The 17,913-nt window shown below is 45.4% G+C and overlaps 2 long non-coding RNA genes across 6 annotated transcripts in view; one reads left to right on the top strand and one right to left on the bottom strand.

Annotated features, from left to right (window-relative positions):
- Positions 1-749: 749 nt before the first annotated feature.
- Positions 750-10,290, bottom strand: 1700108F19Rik (RIKEN cDNA 1700108F19 gene). The gene is made up of 5 exons (NR_015485.1): positions 10,179-10,290; positions 9,479-9,620; positions 8,260-8,403; positions 7,538-7,732; positions 750-1,024 (listed from the first exon to the last, which is right to left on the bottom strand). It is a non-coding gene; the product is annotated as an RIKEN cDNA 1700108F19 gene (long non-coding RNA).
- The window catches only part of 1700105F02Rik, a 35,554-nt gene continuing 27,913 nt past the window's right edge, over positions 10,273-17,913 (top strand). For 4 of the 5 annotated variants that reach the window (XR_383611.3, XR_874835.2, XR_383612.3 and 1 more), the window contains exons 1-2: positions 10,273-10,568; positions 11,318-11,466. This is a non-coding gene — a long non-coding RNA (RIKEN cDNA 1700105F02 gene). Of the gene's footprint in view, positions 10,569-11,317; positions 11,467-14,901; positions 14,965-17,913 lie in introns of those variants that run through there. The other variant, XR_383613.3, reaches the window with a different exon arrangement.

Below are 17,913 nucleotides of genomic sequence, written 5' to 3'. Positions count from 1 at the left end.
TGTGATGCTTTTCAGTGACTGAAATATATAAACGGCGTGGTAGCTGGGTTTTAGCATAGGCTCTAACATAGGACCTCAGCCAGGTGCTCAGGACTTCCAGGTCTCTGTGAAACAATTTGTATATGTATATTTGTGTATGTGTGTGTATATACAGGTCTCTGTGAAACAATATATGTATATGTATGTGTATGTGCATGTGTATATGTGTGTATATACAGGTCTCTGTGAAACATTATATGTATATGTATATGTGTGTACATATGTGTGTATATGTGTGTGTAGTGTGTGTGTATATGTGTGTGCATATGTGTGTGTATATGTGTATGTATATACAGGTCTTTGTGAAACAATATATGTATATGTATTTGTGTGTGTCTGTGTGTAAAAGTTCTCAGTTCCCCCTTAGTACAGACAGTGAGGTTCAAAGAGGTTTGCTGGGGCCAACTGACACTTAAGCCAAAGCAATGGAGGGACAGTGTACAGAACCCAAGGGCTCTATAGTTGTTCAGCCTACCCAGTAATGAGAGCAAACAGCAGCAGCCATGCACCCAGGAAAAGGAATGTGATCTTTTAATGAGGAAGTAGGTCTGCAAAAAATGCATTCTGATGACATCACTGGGGACACTGAGTGGGAAGTATGTGGCCCGGGGCCTCCACAGAGCACAGACATGATAGCACTCCAGGTTTCTTTGATCTTTTTTAACAAACCGTTCCTAACACCAGGCTATGACACACTCGTGAAGGCAAGGGTTTATAGTGTTTTGTCGTGTTTGGTTTTATTTATTATAAAAGGACTCAGCAGATCCGAAGGCTGTCCACCAGCAGAGGTGATGTCTACATTATAAGTCATCTGTCACAGCCCCTGCACGGGATGGTGCTGCTGGTCTGAAAGGATGTCCCAGGAGCATGCAGGAGGGCTCGGCCAGGGATCCCAAAGCCGCTGTCTTTTATCTTCTGATTAATTTTCTCATCCTGGTTTATGTGCTCTGGGTTTTAACACTCTCTGTGTCCATCAATGGCAGCTCTGTTAATGTGAAGAGAAAGCAAAGCCAGTCCATTTGAAATCAACGTCTCCTGGGTCTCACTGAGTGCTCTCCCCTCCCCCCACCAGAGTTGAAAATGCTCGCAACCTTGAGATTGAAAATTGAATGAAATTGCCTTTAAAAAAAATCATTGAGAAACATCTGGCAGCTAAAATTAAAGGTCATAGAAGTTTTGGAAGTTGCACCTGTCTGTTTCCCTCTGGGGATCTCCGTTGGCTCTTACACACAGGTCACCAGGGCCCAATTATGGATGCTCTTAGCACAGGCAATGTCAGCTGCAATTCTGACCTGGCCTGCATGTTTCCCTGCCTTTCTGCAAAGTGTCTAGTTACTCTTGCGCTTGGGCGGCTGGCTTAAGATAGGACTGACAACAAGGAGCTTTGTTTGAGCTCTGGATTCTTGCCGGACCCTAGAATCCACTGGGAAATGGACAGATAGAGAGAAAGAAGATGGAAGATGGACAGATGGACAGACGGACGAAACGCTCTCAGACCAGCAGCACCTGCATGCCTGTGCGCGCGCACTCACACACACTTTAAAGACATGGATAGAGGGGCCTAGAGACTCTGAGCACTTGATCAAGACTCCAGCTGCTTATCCATAGACTCAAGATCAGAAACTAGTTTTCATAAGTCCTAGCCTCATGATCTTTTCCCACATCTACACTACGCTGTTTGGAAGGCATTTAAATACGCCAGTTCTTTGAGAAGCCGAGAACAAAGGAAGGCGGCTTTGCATGGTGTTTGATTTTAAGTGGTGCCCACAGCGAACATCAAAGAGAAACTTTTGCTTGGAGAGCCTCTCCACACTTCCTGTCCTCCACTGAATATAGCCCAAACTATACTGCATGAATCTGGGGGAGTCAGGACAGCCGCCTAGCTGCAATCTGCATTGCTGAGAGCCTACTCCCCTCCAAAGCAGGGATTTGCTCCAGGGGGCATTAGAACTTAATAACAAAAACAGACTCATTGTCTTCAAAAAGGAGCTCTCGGTTCTCAGACACCCCCTTACAAAAATGCAAAAGTGGCAGAGCAGGAGAGATCTAAGCACACAGTACTATGGAACCCACAGGGTTCCTTACGGCTCACTTCCTAAACAAGCCCAACCTTGGCCAGGCTTTGACTGTGGCTTTTCCAGCCCGGAGCTTCAGAAGCTAAGCATGGCATCTGTAGTTTCAGCAGTCACCCCTCATGTCAGCTCCATGAACACAGGTTTGCTCTTGTTGCACCCCAAGTGCAGGACACCCAGACACTACGTAGCTTTGAGAACAATCCGGCGTGTAGGCTGAAGCCAATAATCTTTCTTGTCTATACCAACTTTCCCCATTTTAAAAGGTGTATAGAATTTGGAGATTGTTGTCTTGATCTCATTTGAGAAACAGTGCTAGTGAGTGTCAGAGAGCCTGAGTTTCACAATTCTCCTGCTTTTCTGTGTTCTCCTGGCAGACTAGCAGATGTCCTAATACTTAACAGACACACCTTGAGGGACCATATGAGAAAAGGCATGGAAAGATGGTAGGTGGCTACTGTTTGTTTCTTCACTTGAACAGTTTTCTTAAGATCAGTTATGTGGCCACAGGCAGAGATGACTCAGAGAGCACTGGCCCCTCTTCCAGAAGACCTGGGTTCTGTTCCCAACACCAACATGGTGGCTCAAAAGCCCCTGGAACTCCAGCTCCTAGAGTATATGCCTTCTCTGACACCCACACACTTATGCACACAACAACACAGGGACAGACAGACAGCCAATGCATACGTATACATGATTTAAAATCAAATACTTTTTTTCTTAAGAAAGAAAAGAACAGCCAGCAACCGAGTGGTGGTGGCACACACCTTTAGTAGCAGCACTGGGGTGGGGGGCTGGGGTGGCAAAGGCAAGTGGATCTCTGTATGTTTGAGGCCAGCTTGGTCTACATAGCAAGTTCTAGGACAGCCAGGGCTATATGGGATAAACCTTGTCTTGAAAGAAGGAAGGAAGAGAAAGGAAGGAAGGGAGGGAGGGAGGGAGGGAGGGAGGGAGGGAGGGAGGGAGGGAGGAAGGAAGGAAGGAAGGAAGGAAGGAAGGAAGGAAGGAAGGAAGGAAGGAAGGAGCAATTGTGTAAGATGGTTTTATTTTACTCATGCTATTTTATATGAAGTTGACTGTGGTGTTCAGACTCAGCTGTGATACCAAAACAGCATGGTCTACTGGACCCTTCTGCTGGTTGAGTCCTTTCCCTCAAACAGGCATTGCAATCTCGTAAAGATTTCACTGAATCTCCAGCAGCAAGCCCTTCCTGGAAAAAGGCCAAAGATCTTCCCAGATGTTAAACTGACTTACACTATCCCTAAAGCTCATGCTGCATCAGCGTAAAAGCCTCTGGCTAAGGCCCCTCCCAGAGTACAGCCCAATTAAAAACCACAGATGCTTGGCCTGACATCAATGCAAAAATCAGAAAAGCCACAAGTAGCAACATAGGTAAAGAGCTTACATCTTAAGTATATGCATGAATTTACTGAGTCTTAATACATAAGGGGTCAAGAGCGATGGCATCATATTTATCTTACCAAAGAGAACAATAAGAAAAGGAAAAGCATTAAAGATCTAGAGATAGGACCCAGCTTGTGCCACCTGGATCATCTTGAGTGCCACACTTAGCTGAAATCTGATTAAAACAAGACATTATCTATGTTAGTTGATGTGGTCCTGTAAGTCAAGCTTTGGGGGTGTTTTAGTTAGGGTTTCCATTGTTGTGAACAGGCACCATAACTGAGACAACCCTCATAAAGGACAACGTTTAATTGAGGCTAGCTTACAGGTTCAGAGGTTCAGTCAATTATCATCAAGGTAGGAAGCATGGCAGCATCCAGACAGGCATGGCACTAGAGGAGCTGAGAGTTCTACATCTCATGTTCCGAAGTCAAACAGAAGAGGACTAGCTCCCACACTAGCTAGGAGGAGGGTTTCAAAGCCCACCCCACAGTAGCACACTTCCTCCAACAAGGTCATACCTACTCCAACAAGGTGACACTTCCTAATAGTGCCACTCCCTGGGCCAAGCATATTCAAATCACCACAGAGATAGAAATACTGTAAGTTCAAAGTCTGCCTAGGCTACCAAGTGAGTTGAAGGCCAGCCTGTGCAAAATAAGTGAGACCTTGTCTCAAGACTAAAAATAAAAATAAGAGGGCAAGCAAAATGTTTGTACTAGTGCAAAAGTGGTAAGCCTGCCATGCATGGGGGTAACTGCCTCCTGACAGGATTTGAGGCCGGCTGCACAGTGGCCAATCCATGCCTGGTACTGTTAACCTAGTTAGAAGTCCTTGACTGGGGAAGCCATAGACCCTGAGGGAGGGGAACTGACTACTGTTGTTTTGTTAAGTGTACATACAGTCAAATGTTTATGCTTATGCCCATAGATTAGGGATGCTGTCAGCTCTGGTCAGAAAAGGTTCTGTTGCTGTAGGTAACAGGTAACTATTGACGCAGACTCGAGGCTGAGATTAAGTGGCTCCCAAGGGTTTAGTCCTAAGCGGGACATCTAGATCCCATGTTTGGGAAACAGAAGAACATGAAACAGGCCAAAGATAAGAGGAAAGGGATGGGAAGGAGCACTATGAAACAGTGACTTTTGGGCATCACATGAATATTGTAACAGACTGAATCCCTCAGGACATGGCTTGGTGGAACTCCTGGGAGCCCCCCAGGACCTCTGAATCATTGATGGTTCCTGGGAGAGGGAAGAATCTCCTTGCCAGTGACACAGTCCTGGTAAGTTGCCCTTTCTGAGGTAAATAACCTCTCACACATGTTCATGCAAGTACACATGTACACACCGAAGACACATGTACACACCAAAGACACATGTACACATGTACACACCGAAGACAAGAGGAGGAGGAAGACTTGCTCAGAAGGAGTGACTCATGATGGGGACAAGATAAGAGAGATGAGGGGGAGACACACAATAAACGGACATTATGTAAACCTGTGAAGAATAAATAATATTAAATGAAATAAATATAAATAAATGGGTCAAAAATATAGCTCATTAGAAAAATGTTTGCCTAGCTTGCACCAAGACCTAAGTTCAAGGTTTAACACTGATGACAAAGGTGAATACTTGAGAATACAATCATTTCCACATCCTCTTGATGAACACTGAAATGGCCAAGGATGTTTCATTTGACATAGAAAGAACAGCTGACGCAGCCTGGAATTTGCTAGATCAGATCTCCTCAGAGAAACTTGAGTTCAGAATCTGACAGTGTGACTTTGAACAAATTACCTATGTAACCTCAACATCAGCTTCTTTCTATGTCCAATAAGGGCGAAGAAAACAGTGCTGTTTAAAAGTCACAGTGAAGCCGGGTGGTAGTGGTGCACGCCTTTAATCCCAGCACTTGGGAGGCAGAGGCAGGCAGATTTCCGAGTTCGAGGCCAGCCTGGTCTACAAAGTGAGTTTCAGGACAGCCAGGGCTCTACAGAGAAACCCTGTCTTGAAAAAAAAAAAAAAAAGAAAGTCACATCGAGTGCCTGCCAGCCTCCGTGTCATCAACTAAGCTAGATAAATAGGATAGCAATAGCAAGAAGCATTCCTCTAACTGTGACTGTGACCTTCGCTCTTCTGAAAACACACCCTTGACTTGTGCAAACACTTGGCTTCCTCTCTTCCATGTATAAGAGATGAGCTGCCAATATTTCTCAACCTCGTCTGAACAATTTTTCAGTAGAAAAATTTGTAGAAACCAAATTTGCTGTATTCACTCGTCCACAGCTTTCAATGGTCCAAACTAAACATTCCTATTTAATACAGGGTTTTCTTTCCCAACAACTCAGGATACACACACACACACACACACACACACACACACACACAGAGAGAGAGAGAGAGAGAGAGAGAGAGAGAGAGAGTTGCTTACCTCAGCAATTCATTTCTCATTTTGGTTTGGGCCACAGCCAGTTGGTAAAAGGTTTCAGCGTGTGTGTTTACCGCCTCTTTGTTCTCAGGCATTTCTGGGGCCTCCTGGCAGCTCTCTGGTCTGCAGCAAAGCCTTCCAGGGTTGCAAAGTCCAGACAGATCCCAGGCTCTGACACTGCCTTGGGCTGACAGAGAACAGCTGGAAGTCGTTCATCTCCTAAGCCAAACTCATGCCCAGATCTCTAGGCAAGTTTGAGGCAGGAGCTGAGCCTCTGGCCCCAGGAGCTAGCTTTACTAGAGCTGTTTAACAATCATTGCACACTAGCTTCTGGACTCTCAATTCTCCTCATCTCCAACAAGAAGTCAGAGGACTATAGTTGGGCTGCTGTGTGTATGCCCATCATATTTGCTTTTCAGTAATAATGCTACACATTCCAACTTCCAGGAGGCCCGGGCATCTCTTTCTGCATTCATCACCCGAGTCTGAGCCTCCAGTCCTGATCCCAGTTAAGGGTCCTACTGTGATTGAACTTGAGCTTAGAGCCTGCTCCCCAAGTCGGGTTCAGCCACCCATCATCAATAAACCAAGTAAAAGAGCCAAATTAATAGTGGAGAGAGAGCAAAAAGTGGGATATTTTCTCCATATGGCCAATTTGGGAAAGGAACAGAGATTCAGTGATGCGCCAAGTCTGTCTTTGGAGTCCTGAAGTCAGATTCAAGTTTAAAGAGGGTTAAGGACAGTCACACTTAAGTCGTCGGATCAAGGTGTGGTCTTACCCGCCGCTGACCCATCCCTGTCTGAGCCTCCACTGGTGATCTGACATGTTGTTAAAATTGAATGAAATCTCTTGTTCACAGTTGAACTTTTCCTTCCGGTAGGAGATTCCTGGGGAAATTCTCATTTATTAGGGGCCCATTGTTGTTTAATAGTCTGATGGATTGAGAGACGCTGTGTTTCTTTAGAAATTCTTCGGCTGCACTTCTCTAAGCCTGGACGTAAGAAAATCAATTCCATCCGAGCTGAAGTCCTCTCCAGCCCTCTCATCTCCCTGCCGCCATTATAGCATTGAAATACATACCTACATTTAAATGCATACTGTGGCAAAGATAATTCAAAGATTGTATGACTCTACAGTCAAAGATACCACCATTAGCCTTCAACTGACCAGGATCCAAAACTGATCTGGCCGTTGTCTGGTGTTCTGGGATCTTGAACCAAGTCTATCATCTCCCTTTGCCTCAGCTCCCCTAATGTAAAGCAAGGATTTAGACACCTAGAGCTGGCATAGACAGAGGGAGTGGCTAGGAAAGGCCTAGTCCACGCTGGTGGTCAGTATCGAAAGTCTAAATACAAATTCTGCTAGACTCTGTTCTCCTCAGTACACTCTGGGTTTGTTTCAGCCATTGGGAACTGGGGGGTGGGGTGAGTCTGGAGGATAGCAATGAGACAAGAGTAGAGTCCTTGCGTGATTTAAGTGGTTCTCTCCACTCTCAGTTTTCATTGGAAGCAAACGTCTTTATCTACACAGTGAGACTCTTTTTATTTAAATGCTCCAACATCAGTGTATGTCACCCTGTCGTGGGGATTACCTAAAATGTTCTTCCAGTAAGGGGCTGTCACTGTATCCTATAAGAAGACACAGAAGATTTCTGAAATCCACTGGACTCCTCGCACATGGCAATGAACGTATTTTCCCAGTTTCCCTGTGGCCCGAGCTTGACCTCTGTTTGGCACCCTTTGCTCCAACCAGGAGACGATGAGCTACGAAATCTCACCATTGCTTCCTGAGAGAGGAAAGAGATCATGTCACATCATACTAGGAGGAAACGTCTGACAGGTAAAGTACACAAGTCCCCCCTAGCCATTCTCTGTCATTCCTCTCCATGAGAAAAACAAACAAACAAACAAACAAACACTAAAATCTATCAGGGATTTTGGGGTGAAGGGTGGGTAGAACTACTGCCTAATTTCACTCATCAACAAAGAAACAACCCTGAAGAAATGTCCTGAAAGAAGTGGCTTCTTCTTCTTCTTCTTCTTCTTCTTCTTCTTCTTCTTCTTCTTCTTCTTCTTCTTCTTCTTTTTTTCAAGACAGGGTTTCTCTGTGTAGCCCTGGCTGACCTGGAACTCACTCTGTAGACCAGGCTGGCCTCGAACTCAGAAATCCGCCTGTCTCTGCCTCCCAAGTGCTGGGACTAAAGGTGTGAGCTACCATTGCCCGGCTACAAGAAGTGGTTTCTTTTGTACCACCAATGACACCGTCTCAGAGCTCTATGGAATAGCACCTTCTTCCAAACTATTGCCAACTTACCTTGAGGCCAAAACCAGGCAGGATGTCCTGTACACGCTGATAGAAACTGCACACCATAGCCTTGGCCACTGATGCATCTGACTATTGACAATTCCACATTTTATGTAAGAAATCTGAGATGCTCTGTCAGACGCCAACAAGTTCCTCAGTAGAAAAGACAGAAAGTTAGCCACCTTACTTATCTATCGCCCTCGTGATCTGGAGGATCCATAATGACTTCAAGAATGTAACACATCCAGTCCTCAAAGAACCCTGGTGGGTGGTCAGGGTCCTAGGAGAACACAGCAGAGGTCTAAGATGAATATTAAAGTGAACAGTATATTTAGTCAGCAAAATCCCTCTGGGCATAGCTGGCAACCAGACTTCTACACTGAAGTCTACACTTTCTGTCACGATGACAACTACAGAAATGTTCACACGAGAAAGTGAAAGGCTCAAAATGCCTTTGTAAAAACTGTTCAGTTGTGAATTCTTCAAACCTCCTCCAAAGTCCACAAATAGTTGAGTGGTGGCTTCCTGGTTCCAGTTTGTCCTTCCTCGCTCTTATTGAATAAATCCATCAAACGCCCACCCTGCTCTGGGAAAGCATCCCTGCACAAACAATAGACCAGGCAGAGTCTTTGTAACACAAACCCAGCCTGCCCAGAAGGGAAAAAGCCAATTGAAAGACACAATGCAGGGGGTGATCTGGCAGGGACAATAGAGCATCCCGCTCTTGCCTTGAATTCCCCTGGTTTTGATGTCAGTGCCCAGGCCCTGGGCTCCTTCCTCAGTAAAATGCATAGATCTGAATCTTCGAGAGGTTGGTGGAAAGAGAAAGCATGACCCTGAGACAACTTCTGGGCCAGCGAGGGGCCAGCTGTCACTGCACAGCTGTGCTCTATGAGGTTACCCTGTGAGCACAAACCCTTCTAGGACAGCACCCTGGGGACAGCCCTGGCAGAACTAAGACATGAAGACTCAGAGAATTTGGCCTGGGTCTTTGATTTGCAGAACTGGATATTGAATCTTGGGACTCCTGTGTGCCAGCAAGAACTCTGTCATTAAACTATCATATCCCAGCTCTTTTTTACTTTTTTATTTTGAGGGATTGTCTCACTAAATTGCCCAGGCTGGCTCTAAACTTCCCCTATAGCCCAGGAAGGTCTTGAACTTTCATCCTCCTGCTTCAGCCTCCCAAGGCGTATGGTTACAGGCCTCCCACGTTCAGCAGCCTTACCTGGTTATTAAGCGGTAGGAAAACCTCCAAAGGAGGTCTGGTGGCAGTAGAAAGCATCTTGCAGTTTTGGAAGTTTGTGTATTTTTTCCCAAGTGATTGCAATAGTATGACCTCATCCATCTCCCTCTCCCTTACGCTCCACCTATGTGCTCTCAAAGAAAGACAGCCATTACTCCAGTGGTGGGCCTGGGGAGTCGGCAGTGAATCCCACCAGGCTGAGATGTCAGACCATCTCCACTACTGCCACTCAACTTGTCTGGATAGGGTGACCAGAGGCATGAGGCTAGCCATGGCCTGCACCACATCTACAGCTTCCTGGGATTCAGGATCTACCTGAGGCAGACTATGCTAATTGACCCAGAGAGCCAGGTCCCTCCCCCTTCTCACTCCTACTTCCAACTACAGAGGCTACAGCTTAATGGTTCCTTTCTTGAGGCTAGGTGATGACAGGTGAACCCTTATTCTGCCTATGAAATGGGATCAGAAGTCTCCCAAAGGCTTTCCTGAGAGAACAAGACGATCTTAGCTGCCACACCCCTTCTGTTTCTACCCTCAGTTTCTGTCTTGACTGTGCCCTGGGTGCACAACTCTCTTACAAAGGGGGAAATGTGACTTGGGGCTCACTGACTTCATAGCCCCTGCTCCCAACTCTGACTTTCCACACAGACAACAATCAACAGAAAGAAATGTGAGGCAGTACATAATAGAGACCAGAGCACTGGGCTCAGCTGCTCTTGCTGCATTCTAGTGGTCCAGCCTGGCCTCAGCTCATCAATCCCCTCGAGTCTTCTTCTCATTTGTGATCACGACTTGGGTAAAGGCTCTGAGGCACCCTCCAGTGTTCCAGTTCTATACTTAGGAATCTAGAATTTGAACATTCTCTAACTGGTTGCTAAGCCACTCTATGCCCAAAGCAAAGCTTCATCTAACAGACCAGGACCCTATGGAAACAGCCATCGAGTGACCCAAGGACGTCACCATTCTCCCCGCTGCTGTATAGCACTGTCCTGACACACCATGAACCCAAGTCCCTGTATCTTCTCAAGACATAACAAGACTCATTGTACACAGTGAAGAGACTCCATAGAAGGTAGGTCTGTGATACTGTCATCTAACTACATTCTCTGACCCATTTCTGTGGGTGCTCAAACTTCACTTGGTACGGGAGGAAGTCTTTTTTGTGACATCCAACTTTATGCTCTTTCAAAAACCCAAAGGCAACAACGGAGAAACAAAGGGGAAGGAGAAGCTCAGAACCACTGAGCAGGCCAGAGACAGCAGTTACACACACACACACACACACACACACACACATGCATGCCCCAGGCCGACCACCCTACACCCTGCCCTCCCAGCTCTGTGTATGACAATACAAAATAAGACACTAAAATCAGAAATATGTCCTCCTTTCCAGAACAGTCTGTGAATTGTCTGTTTCTTCTCATGGATGGTGGCACTGGTATTTGGCTCTGTGACCTCAGATGAAATGTCACCATCCAAACATCAGGAGAAGTCACAGAAAGATAGGAGAGCCAGCAAAGTAGGGAGTTGGTTTACTTTTCTCTCTTTTTTTTCTCTTTATTATCTGCTTTCAATTTTATAGCTCACTTTGTCCTGCCCTATTTTCTCTCTCCGTTTATTTATTTATTTATTTATTTATTTTTCTTGCATCTCCTTGATTTTCTGAGGCCTTAGGTTCTAGTGGGTCCTCTGAACTTTTGACGATACCTCATGTTTATCAGATGGAATCCTGTGCTACAACCTGCACAGGCTTTTCCAAATCAAAGGCGGCAGCCATGTCCTCCACTCAGTAATTTTCCATCTTGTTCACACTTCTAGGTTCAAACCTGGGCCTGGTTGTTTCCCGTAGCTTCAGATGGGGGAACTGCCAGGCAAGTGTAAGATGGTGGGATCACAGTGGATCTAGGCCTGCATGAAGTACTGGGAACAAAATGTCTCCACTCCCTCCTGAGATCTCTCCCACTACTGTAAGTAAGACACGGCCGTTACTCCTTTCAAGTCATCATCAAGTCTACCACCATATAACTTGCTTTTAGCTCAGCTGTTCCCTAGGGTCTGTTGTTTGATGGGAAGGTTTGTTATCACTGGGCACAAGTCAACTGTAAGAATCAACATGAGGAGGGAGGCTGGCACAGTGGTTACACGGCCAGGATTTGGGTAGCAACTGGATTCAGTCTTAATTCTCTCTCTCTCTCTCTCTCTCTCTCTCTCTCTCTCTCTGGCATCTCAGATATGTCTTTTTTTTTTCTTTCATTTCCTGAGCTGTTTAAGTAGCCAGTGCTAATGTGGGTTGTTAGTTTTGTAGGAACCTATAAATAATTTCCTTATTATATGCCTGCCATTTAAAGGTTCCTCAATAAATGCCAATAAAGAAACAAAAACTACTTCTTGAATACTTTTCAGAGCCAGGCATTCAGACTTGGCCAGCAAGAACATTAAACAACTTGGCCAAGGACATGAGGCTATTGAGAGACACATCCGAGGTAGGATTTGAACCCAGGTCTGTCTGATCTGAAGTCTTACATGAAGGCCTGTGTGGAGGGCACGGGGAAAGGGCAAGAAAACCACACTCAAGGAAGAGTCCTGGAAGGGCGCTTAAGGAAGGCCAGTGGAAGCAGGACTTGCCAGTGGGAGGATCTTTGATGGAGGGAGGATAAATCTCAGTCATTAAAATAAGAGAAATATCCTTTCTGAAAATTGCTAGAAGAGAGTGCCATTGATACTGTCAGCTGATCAATCCAACTGCTGCCCCAAGTCCCTTCCACATCCCCACAGAATCTCCATCGTAATAATACATCTTCAGTGAACAGGGAGGCATTCCTCTTGCTACTTGCTTACTGCACTGAATATTTGTGTCATCCCAAATTCATATGTTGCAAGCTACGCATCGAGGTGATGGTGTTAGGAGGTGGGTCCCTGGGAGGTGATTAATGCCTTTCTAAAAGAGACTCATGGAATAGGGGAAACATGCTTTCTCCTTTCCGGGATGTGAGGGCAAAGCAATCAGGCAACCTGTGAGCCAGGAAAGGGGCCTCGCCTGCCTTTACTCTGCAGCCTCCTTCCAAGCAATACATTCCTCTTGCTTATCAATTACCCAGTCAAAGGGATCTTGTCACAGCTGCCTGAACGGACAAAAGCAAAGCTGTTAGGAAGAACTGGGGGAGGGTGTGGGGGAGGGCTATTCTTAGCTGTCAACTTGACTATATCTGGAATGAACGACAATCCAGAAACGGAGGGCACACCTGTGGGAGATTTTCTGCTTGGTTTGAAGTGGGTGAACCTGCTGCTAGTCCGGATGTTTGAGGTAGGGAGACACTCGCCTTTGATCCAGATCTTGAGGCGGGAAGACATAAGCCTTTGATCCGGATATTAAGGCTGGAAGACTGTAGGCCTTTAATTTGGATCTTGAAGTGCTAAGGCACATGCCTTTAATCCAAATCTTGAGCAGGGCAAAGACACACCTTTAATATGGGCCATACCTTCTGCTGGAAGTCTATATTAGGACATAGAAGAAGGAAGTTTTCGTTCTTGTCTGCTTGTCCTTGCCTTGCTAGCACGACCATTGCATTATAGCCTACTTCTTCAGGATTCCAGACTATACTGAAAACCAGCTGAAACCCAGCGTTGTGGGACTGAGCAAACTAGATTCTTATAGATAGATGACAGATAGATAGATAGATAGATAGATAGATAGATAGAAAGAAAGAAAGAAAGAAAGAAAGAAAGAAAGAAAGAAAGAAAGAAAGATTCATTCCAGAAGTTCTGTGACTCTAGAGAACCCTGACTAATTCAGAGTACTTCAGGAAAGAATTTTATTTCTTAAAAATAGAAATCTAGTATTTTAGATTTATATGAGGAGTGGTACAACAGACACTGTAAAGCATGAGGACAGCAGTCCTGGGGTGACAATGAAGGACAGAAAAGGAAGAGGTGATCATCAAGTCATCTTGCAAACACCAGAGCCGGGCCACTCCAGGCATCATCTTCAGCAAACATTAAACTGCACTCAGGTCCCCCTGCCACAGTCGACCCTCCTATTCCAGCTTGAAACAGAAAGCATTCTTGAAGTGTGTGTGTATGTATGTGTGTGTTGGGGTAGGGGAGGAGCTGAGCTAGCCAAACCTTCCCATCAAAATAAAAGTTTCTCCATCCCCAGTCTCACAGCACACACGGCCAGTGCTCCACTCTACCAGATGTTTCCAAGGTTTGCTGGTTACACAAAGTTCTTCTTCCCCTTTTTCGAACCTCCTGACCACAATCACTCCACTAATGATAAGCTATTTAAAGGCACCAAGTAGCCTGAATCATTTTTATATCCACTACTCTCCCCCCCTGCCTGTTAATGATGACTCCTTGGACTATTTCTGTCCTGAGTTGTCATGCCTACTATGGACTAGACAAAACAAACCACCTTGCACGCGCGCATGCGAGCACACACACACACACACACACACACACAGTCACACGTTTATTGACTTGAAACAAGAACCAGCAAGCCAGAATTACTGTGTACCACTCAAGATCTGAATGTACCAAAGGAAGTGGAAGTGATCCAACCAGTGTCAAGATACTGAAAAGGAAACCAAGGCCCAAGGAAGGAGAGGAGAGAGAGGCAGGGAAGACCGACAGCGGCAGCTCTGGGCTGGACGCCTGTGAGATTGACTGCACTGATATGACAAGCGGCTGCCATAATCAGTTTTTGTAAAAGCTGCTCTCCTAGGTTGTAATCAATTAAAGCATGCAGTGTTTATTCTCAGACTTTCCTATTCTGGGACTGGAGGGCTCCAGACTAAGCTCGCACACCCATCCCTTGCCTGGCACAATCTGCACATCAGTCACACTGGTTTTGGGTGGTCAGGCAAAGAAGGGATTAGTGGATGGCTGTGCCCGCAGAAGTCAGGAAGATGTCGTGGGAGGCAGTACCAGCCACAAGTGGCACCTGACCGCACCAGAAACACTACCATTGGAGAGTTGACCCTACTTATGTTTAATCTTAACTGGTGATTTTTACACCCCTCTGTGTGCAGGAGGCAAGATCAGCTTTCTTGTTTGTTAGTAAAGATCATATGGGCTGAGAATGTCGTGGAACACTGCAGGGCTTGTTTGCCTGCCACATACGAGGTCTTGGATTTGATTCCTAGTACTACAGTAAACAAAGAAGCAAATAAATAAATATTTTGAGATGTTGTGGTACACACATGACATCCCAAGTCTTAGAGACTGCTGTAGGATCGTGAGTTCAGGGCCAGCTTGGGCTACATAGATAAACCCTATCTCAGGAACAAAGGGAGGGGGAGGGGAGAGGAACATGCGATGCTTTTGCGGGAGGTCAACATTAACTAACCTAGGATGCAAGAAAGAAAATAGTGTGACTGACAGAAACCTCCTCTGCTCCTATGTAGGACTTTCTAATCACCACACAAAGGGGCTTTTCACCACATGCAGTCTACACTCCGTCCATAACCTTGGCAATCAATGAGACCCTTCAAGTTCTCCCAACAAGAGCATCCATGCAAGAAGGCAGGCTACAGGAGGGAGGGGAGGAGAGTCCCAGTCAAAATGAAAACACAGACTTCTTCAAGACAGCACATGCAGCTACAAAGGCAATTTTTTCCTCCTGAAGTTGAAATCGATAGGAAATTAAATCCATCAGCTTATCTCTGCTGCCAGAGCTATGCACCCCACATGAAGAACATGAAGAACAGCACATGTACATGTTATCTGTTCTGTTATAGTACAGTAACCTGGAAAAACAACTCTGAAGGCTGAGATCTGCAGAGAAGAGGGGGACCTTTAGCTCTTGGGATGCTGGCTACTGCCCATCATCTGAGCAGGTCTGTTAGAGGAGTACTGACTGCAGAAAACCGAGTTCTGAGATGTCATTAGGAGCCTATTACCTCCCCTTTTCTGTCTCTGTCTGTCTGTCCCCTTCCCTTCTACTAGTCCACTAGTGGTCATTATTTGCTACTGCCTGATCATGTAGTTCACATTTTTGCCTTGGTATAATCTTTGTAAGAGAATATGATTCCGTTGAGTTTTTTGAAGTATGACATAAAAAAAATAATTTCGAAAGTCTCCCAATGATATGAAAACTTCAAGTATCCTTATCTTCAGGATATTCTTTTATACTTATGTCCTTTTAAGTCAGTGGTGCTCAACCTTCCTAATGCTGAGGCTTTTTAATACAATTCTTCATGTTGTAGTGACCCTAAACCATAAGATTATTTTGTTGGTACATTATAACTGTAATGTTGCTACTGTTGTGAATCATGGTGTAAATATCGGCTGTGCAGGATATCTGATATGTGACACCCCAAACCCGACCAAAGGGGTCACAACTTCACAGGCTCAGAATCGCTGTTTTAAGTCATTCTAGTCCATTTCTGCACATCTCTACTGCTTGCTGTACTACCAGTTTTCTGCATCTCCTGATGGGCATTTCACATTGGCCCTTTACCAGATGCACGAAAGCATCTGGGTGTTGGGAAGGTTTGTGGTCAAAAGTAAGAAAGATGGCTCCAGTCCGCTCCAGCAGAAGCACGTTTTAAGGAAGAGACTACAACCCACAGCACCTGAGGAAAACAACTGACATCCGTAATGCCCTGTTACATAGCGGGCACAACCAGTGGCCCCCAAGGTTGTCACATACTTGTTATGCTCTCTAAGAGAGGAAGCCGAAGCTTGAAAGGATGATACAATGTAACCTGTTGACAAGCTGAGACTGAACTCTGCTCAGCAAAACCCTCAATCTCTGTTCCGCTCCCAGATGGTAGTCACATGTCTCCCGAGTGTATTGCCTTCTTCCTTCCAGCCACCCAACCAGAAGCAACAGGTATAGATGGGCACTGTAGCACTGTAGCATCAGCTACAATGTATCAATGTCAGATAGAAATGCCACTAGTACAAGACAGCAGGTTAGACTGGAAGACACACAGCATTCCAGTCTTACCTGGTGACCACTGAGTAGATGTTTACTGAGAGTCGCTCATCACTCCACAGAATCATCTAGAACTGTTGATAATGACTTGGCACCCTTCCCCAGGTGGTCCCACACAGTGTCACCGAACATGCCCTGTCTTGTCCCTTGATCCTGTGATCCTAAATCAAGAGAGCCTTGATCTTTATCCAACAAAATAAGCAGGAAACTGGTGTTAGGCCAAGAACAGGACTGTTTATTTCACTAGTTAACATTGGGAGAAGTAGAAGCGTCAAGTCTATGCCTGTCTTAAGTTTGGCAAACACTCGTGTGTCTACTGCACTTATGGCTTTATACAACAAGCTTCAGTTTTGACCTGGGATGGGAAGTGTATTCCCCCACAGCCTGTGCAGGAGTGTTACCTTCATCCATCTCCTGTTTATGGACTGTCCACCCCACCATTAAAGGTTGTGTTGACCAAGGCCACAGTCTCTGGAGCCTGATACCCTTGTTTCTCCCTGAACTATGACATTTCCTAGCACAGTGTCTCTGCACCACATCTGTGAGATGAAGGAGGGAAGAGAGTTCTTTAAGGGTATTTTGAGGAATAAGTATGAGAATATTTGTAAACTTCTTAGAATGGGGTGGGGCTCATAACTAATACCTATTCTAACATAATCATTAATATTGCTCTTTGTGAACCTGGGGAAACGCAACCTCCTTTATAACCTTCAGAGCTTACTCAGCACTCCAGAAAAAGAAAAGACCAAACAGAGACTCCAGAGTGGCTCTCTCAGAGGTTGAAGTTGTAGAAAGCAGGGAATGCTGGATCAGAATGTAGATAGAATTATACCCCAATACCCACAAATTCACACATTGATGTTCTAACCATCCATGGGATGGTATCTGAATACAAACCCTTTGGAAGTTTGGCTAGGTAAGATCATAAGGGTGGGACACTCACAATGGGATAAATGCCCATATAAGAAGAAGTACCCGATAGCTGGCTGAGAGCTCCCCTGCCTGGTGTGTGAAAACATAAAGAGGTACCCATGGGCAAGCTGGAAAGTGGACCCTCCCCAGGAACCAGCCAGGCTAGTGCATTATTTTGGATTACCAGCCGACAGAGCTATACAAAGTAAGTTTCTACAGTTTAATTTATCTAGAGTATGGTGTGTTATTATGAAAGTCCAAGCTGACTACTGTAGTTCCCAAACATGAAATCAAAGTTTATCGTAGCTTCTTCCACATGTGGGAGGGTTTTCACATACAAGCAGGGTTCTTATAAGATGCCATTGCAGAGTGAGTTCTAAGACCAATACTTACTTAAAAGCCACTCCAAGCTGAGCACAGTGGGACACGCCTGTGTTCACAGTACAGGGGAGATGGAAGCAAAGGATGGGAAGTCAAGGCCATGCTGGCCTACATAGTGTGTCTGTGCATGTGTGTGTGTGTGTGTGTGTGTGTGTGTGTGTGTGTGTGTGAGTGTGACTTGTTC

This window comes from Mus musculus, chromosome 14 (assembly GCF_000001635.26).
Source record: "Mus musculus strain C57BL/6J chromosome 14, GRCm38.p6 C57BL/6J".
Classification (NCBI taxonomy): domain Eukaryota; kingdom Metazoa; phylum Chordata; class Mammalia; order Rodentia; family Muridae; genus Mus; species Mus musculus.
The sequence above is the reverse complement of the archived record's forward strand: the minus strand, read 5'-3'. Positions and strand labels throughout refer to the sequence as shown.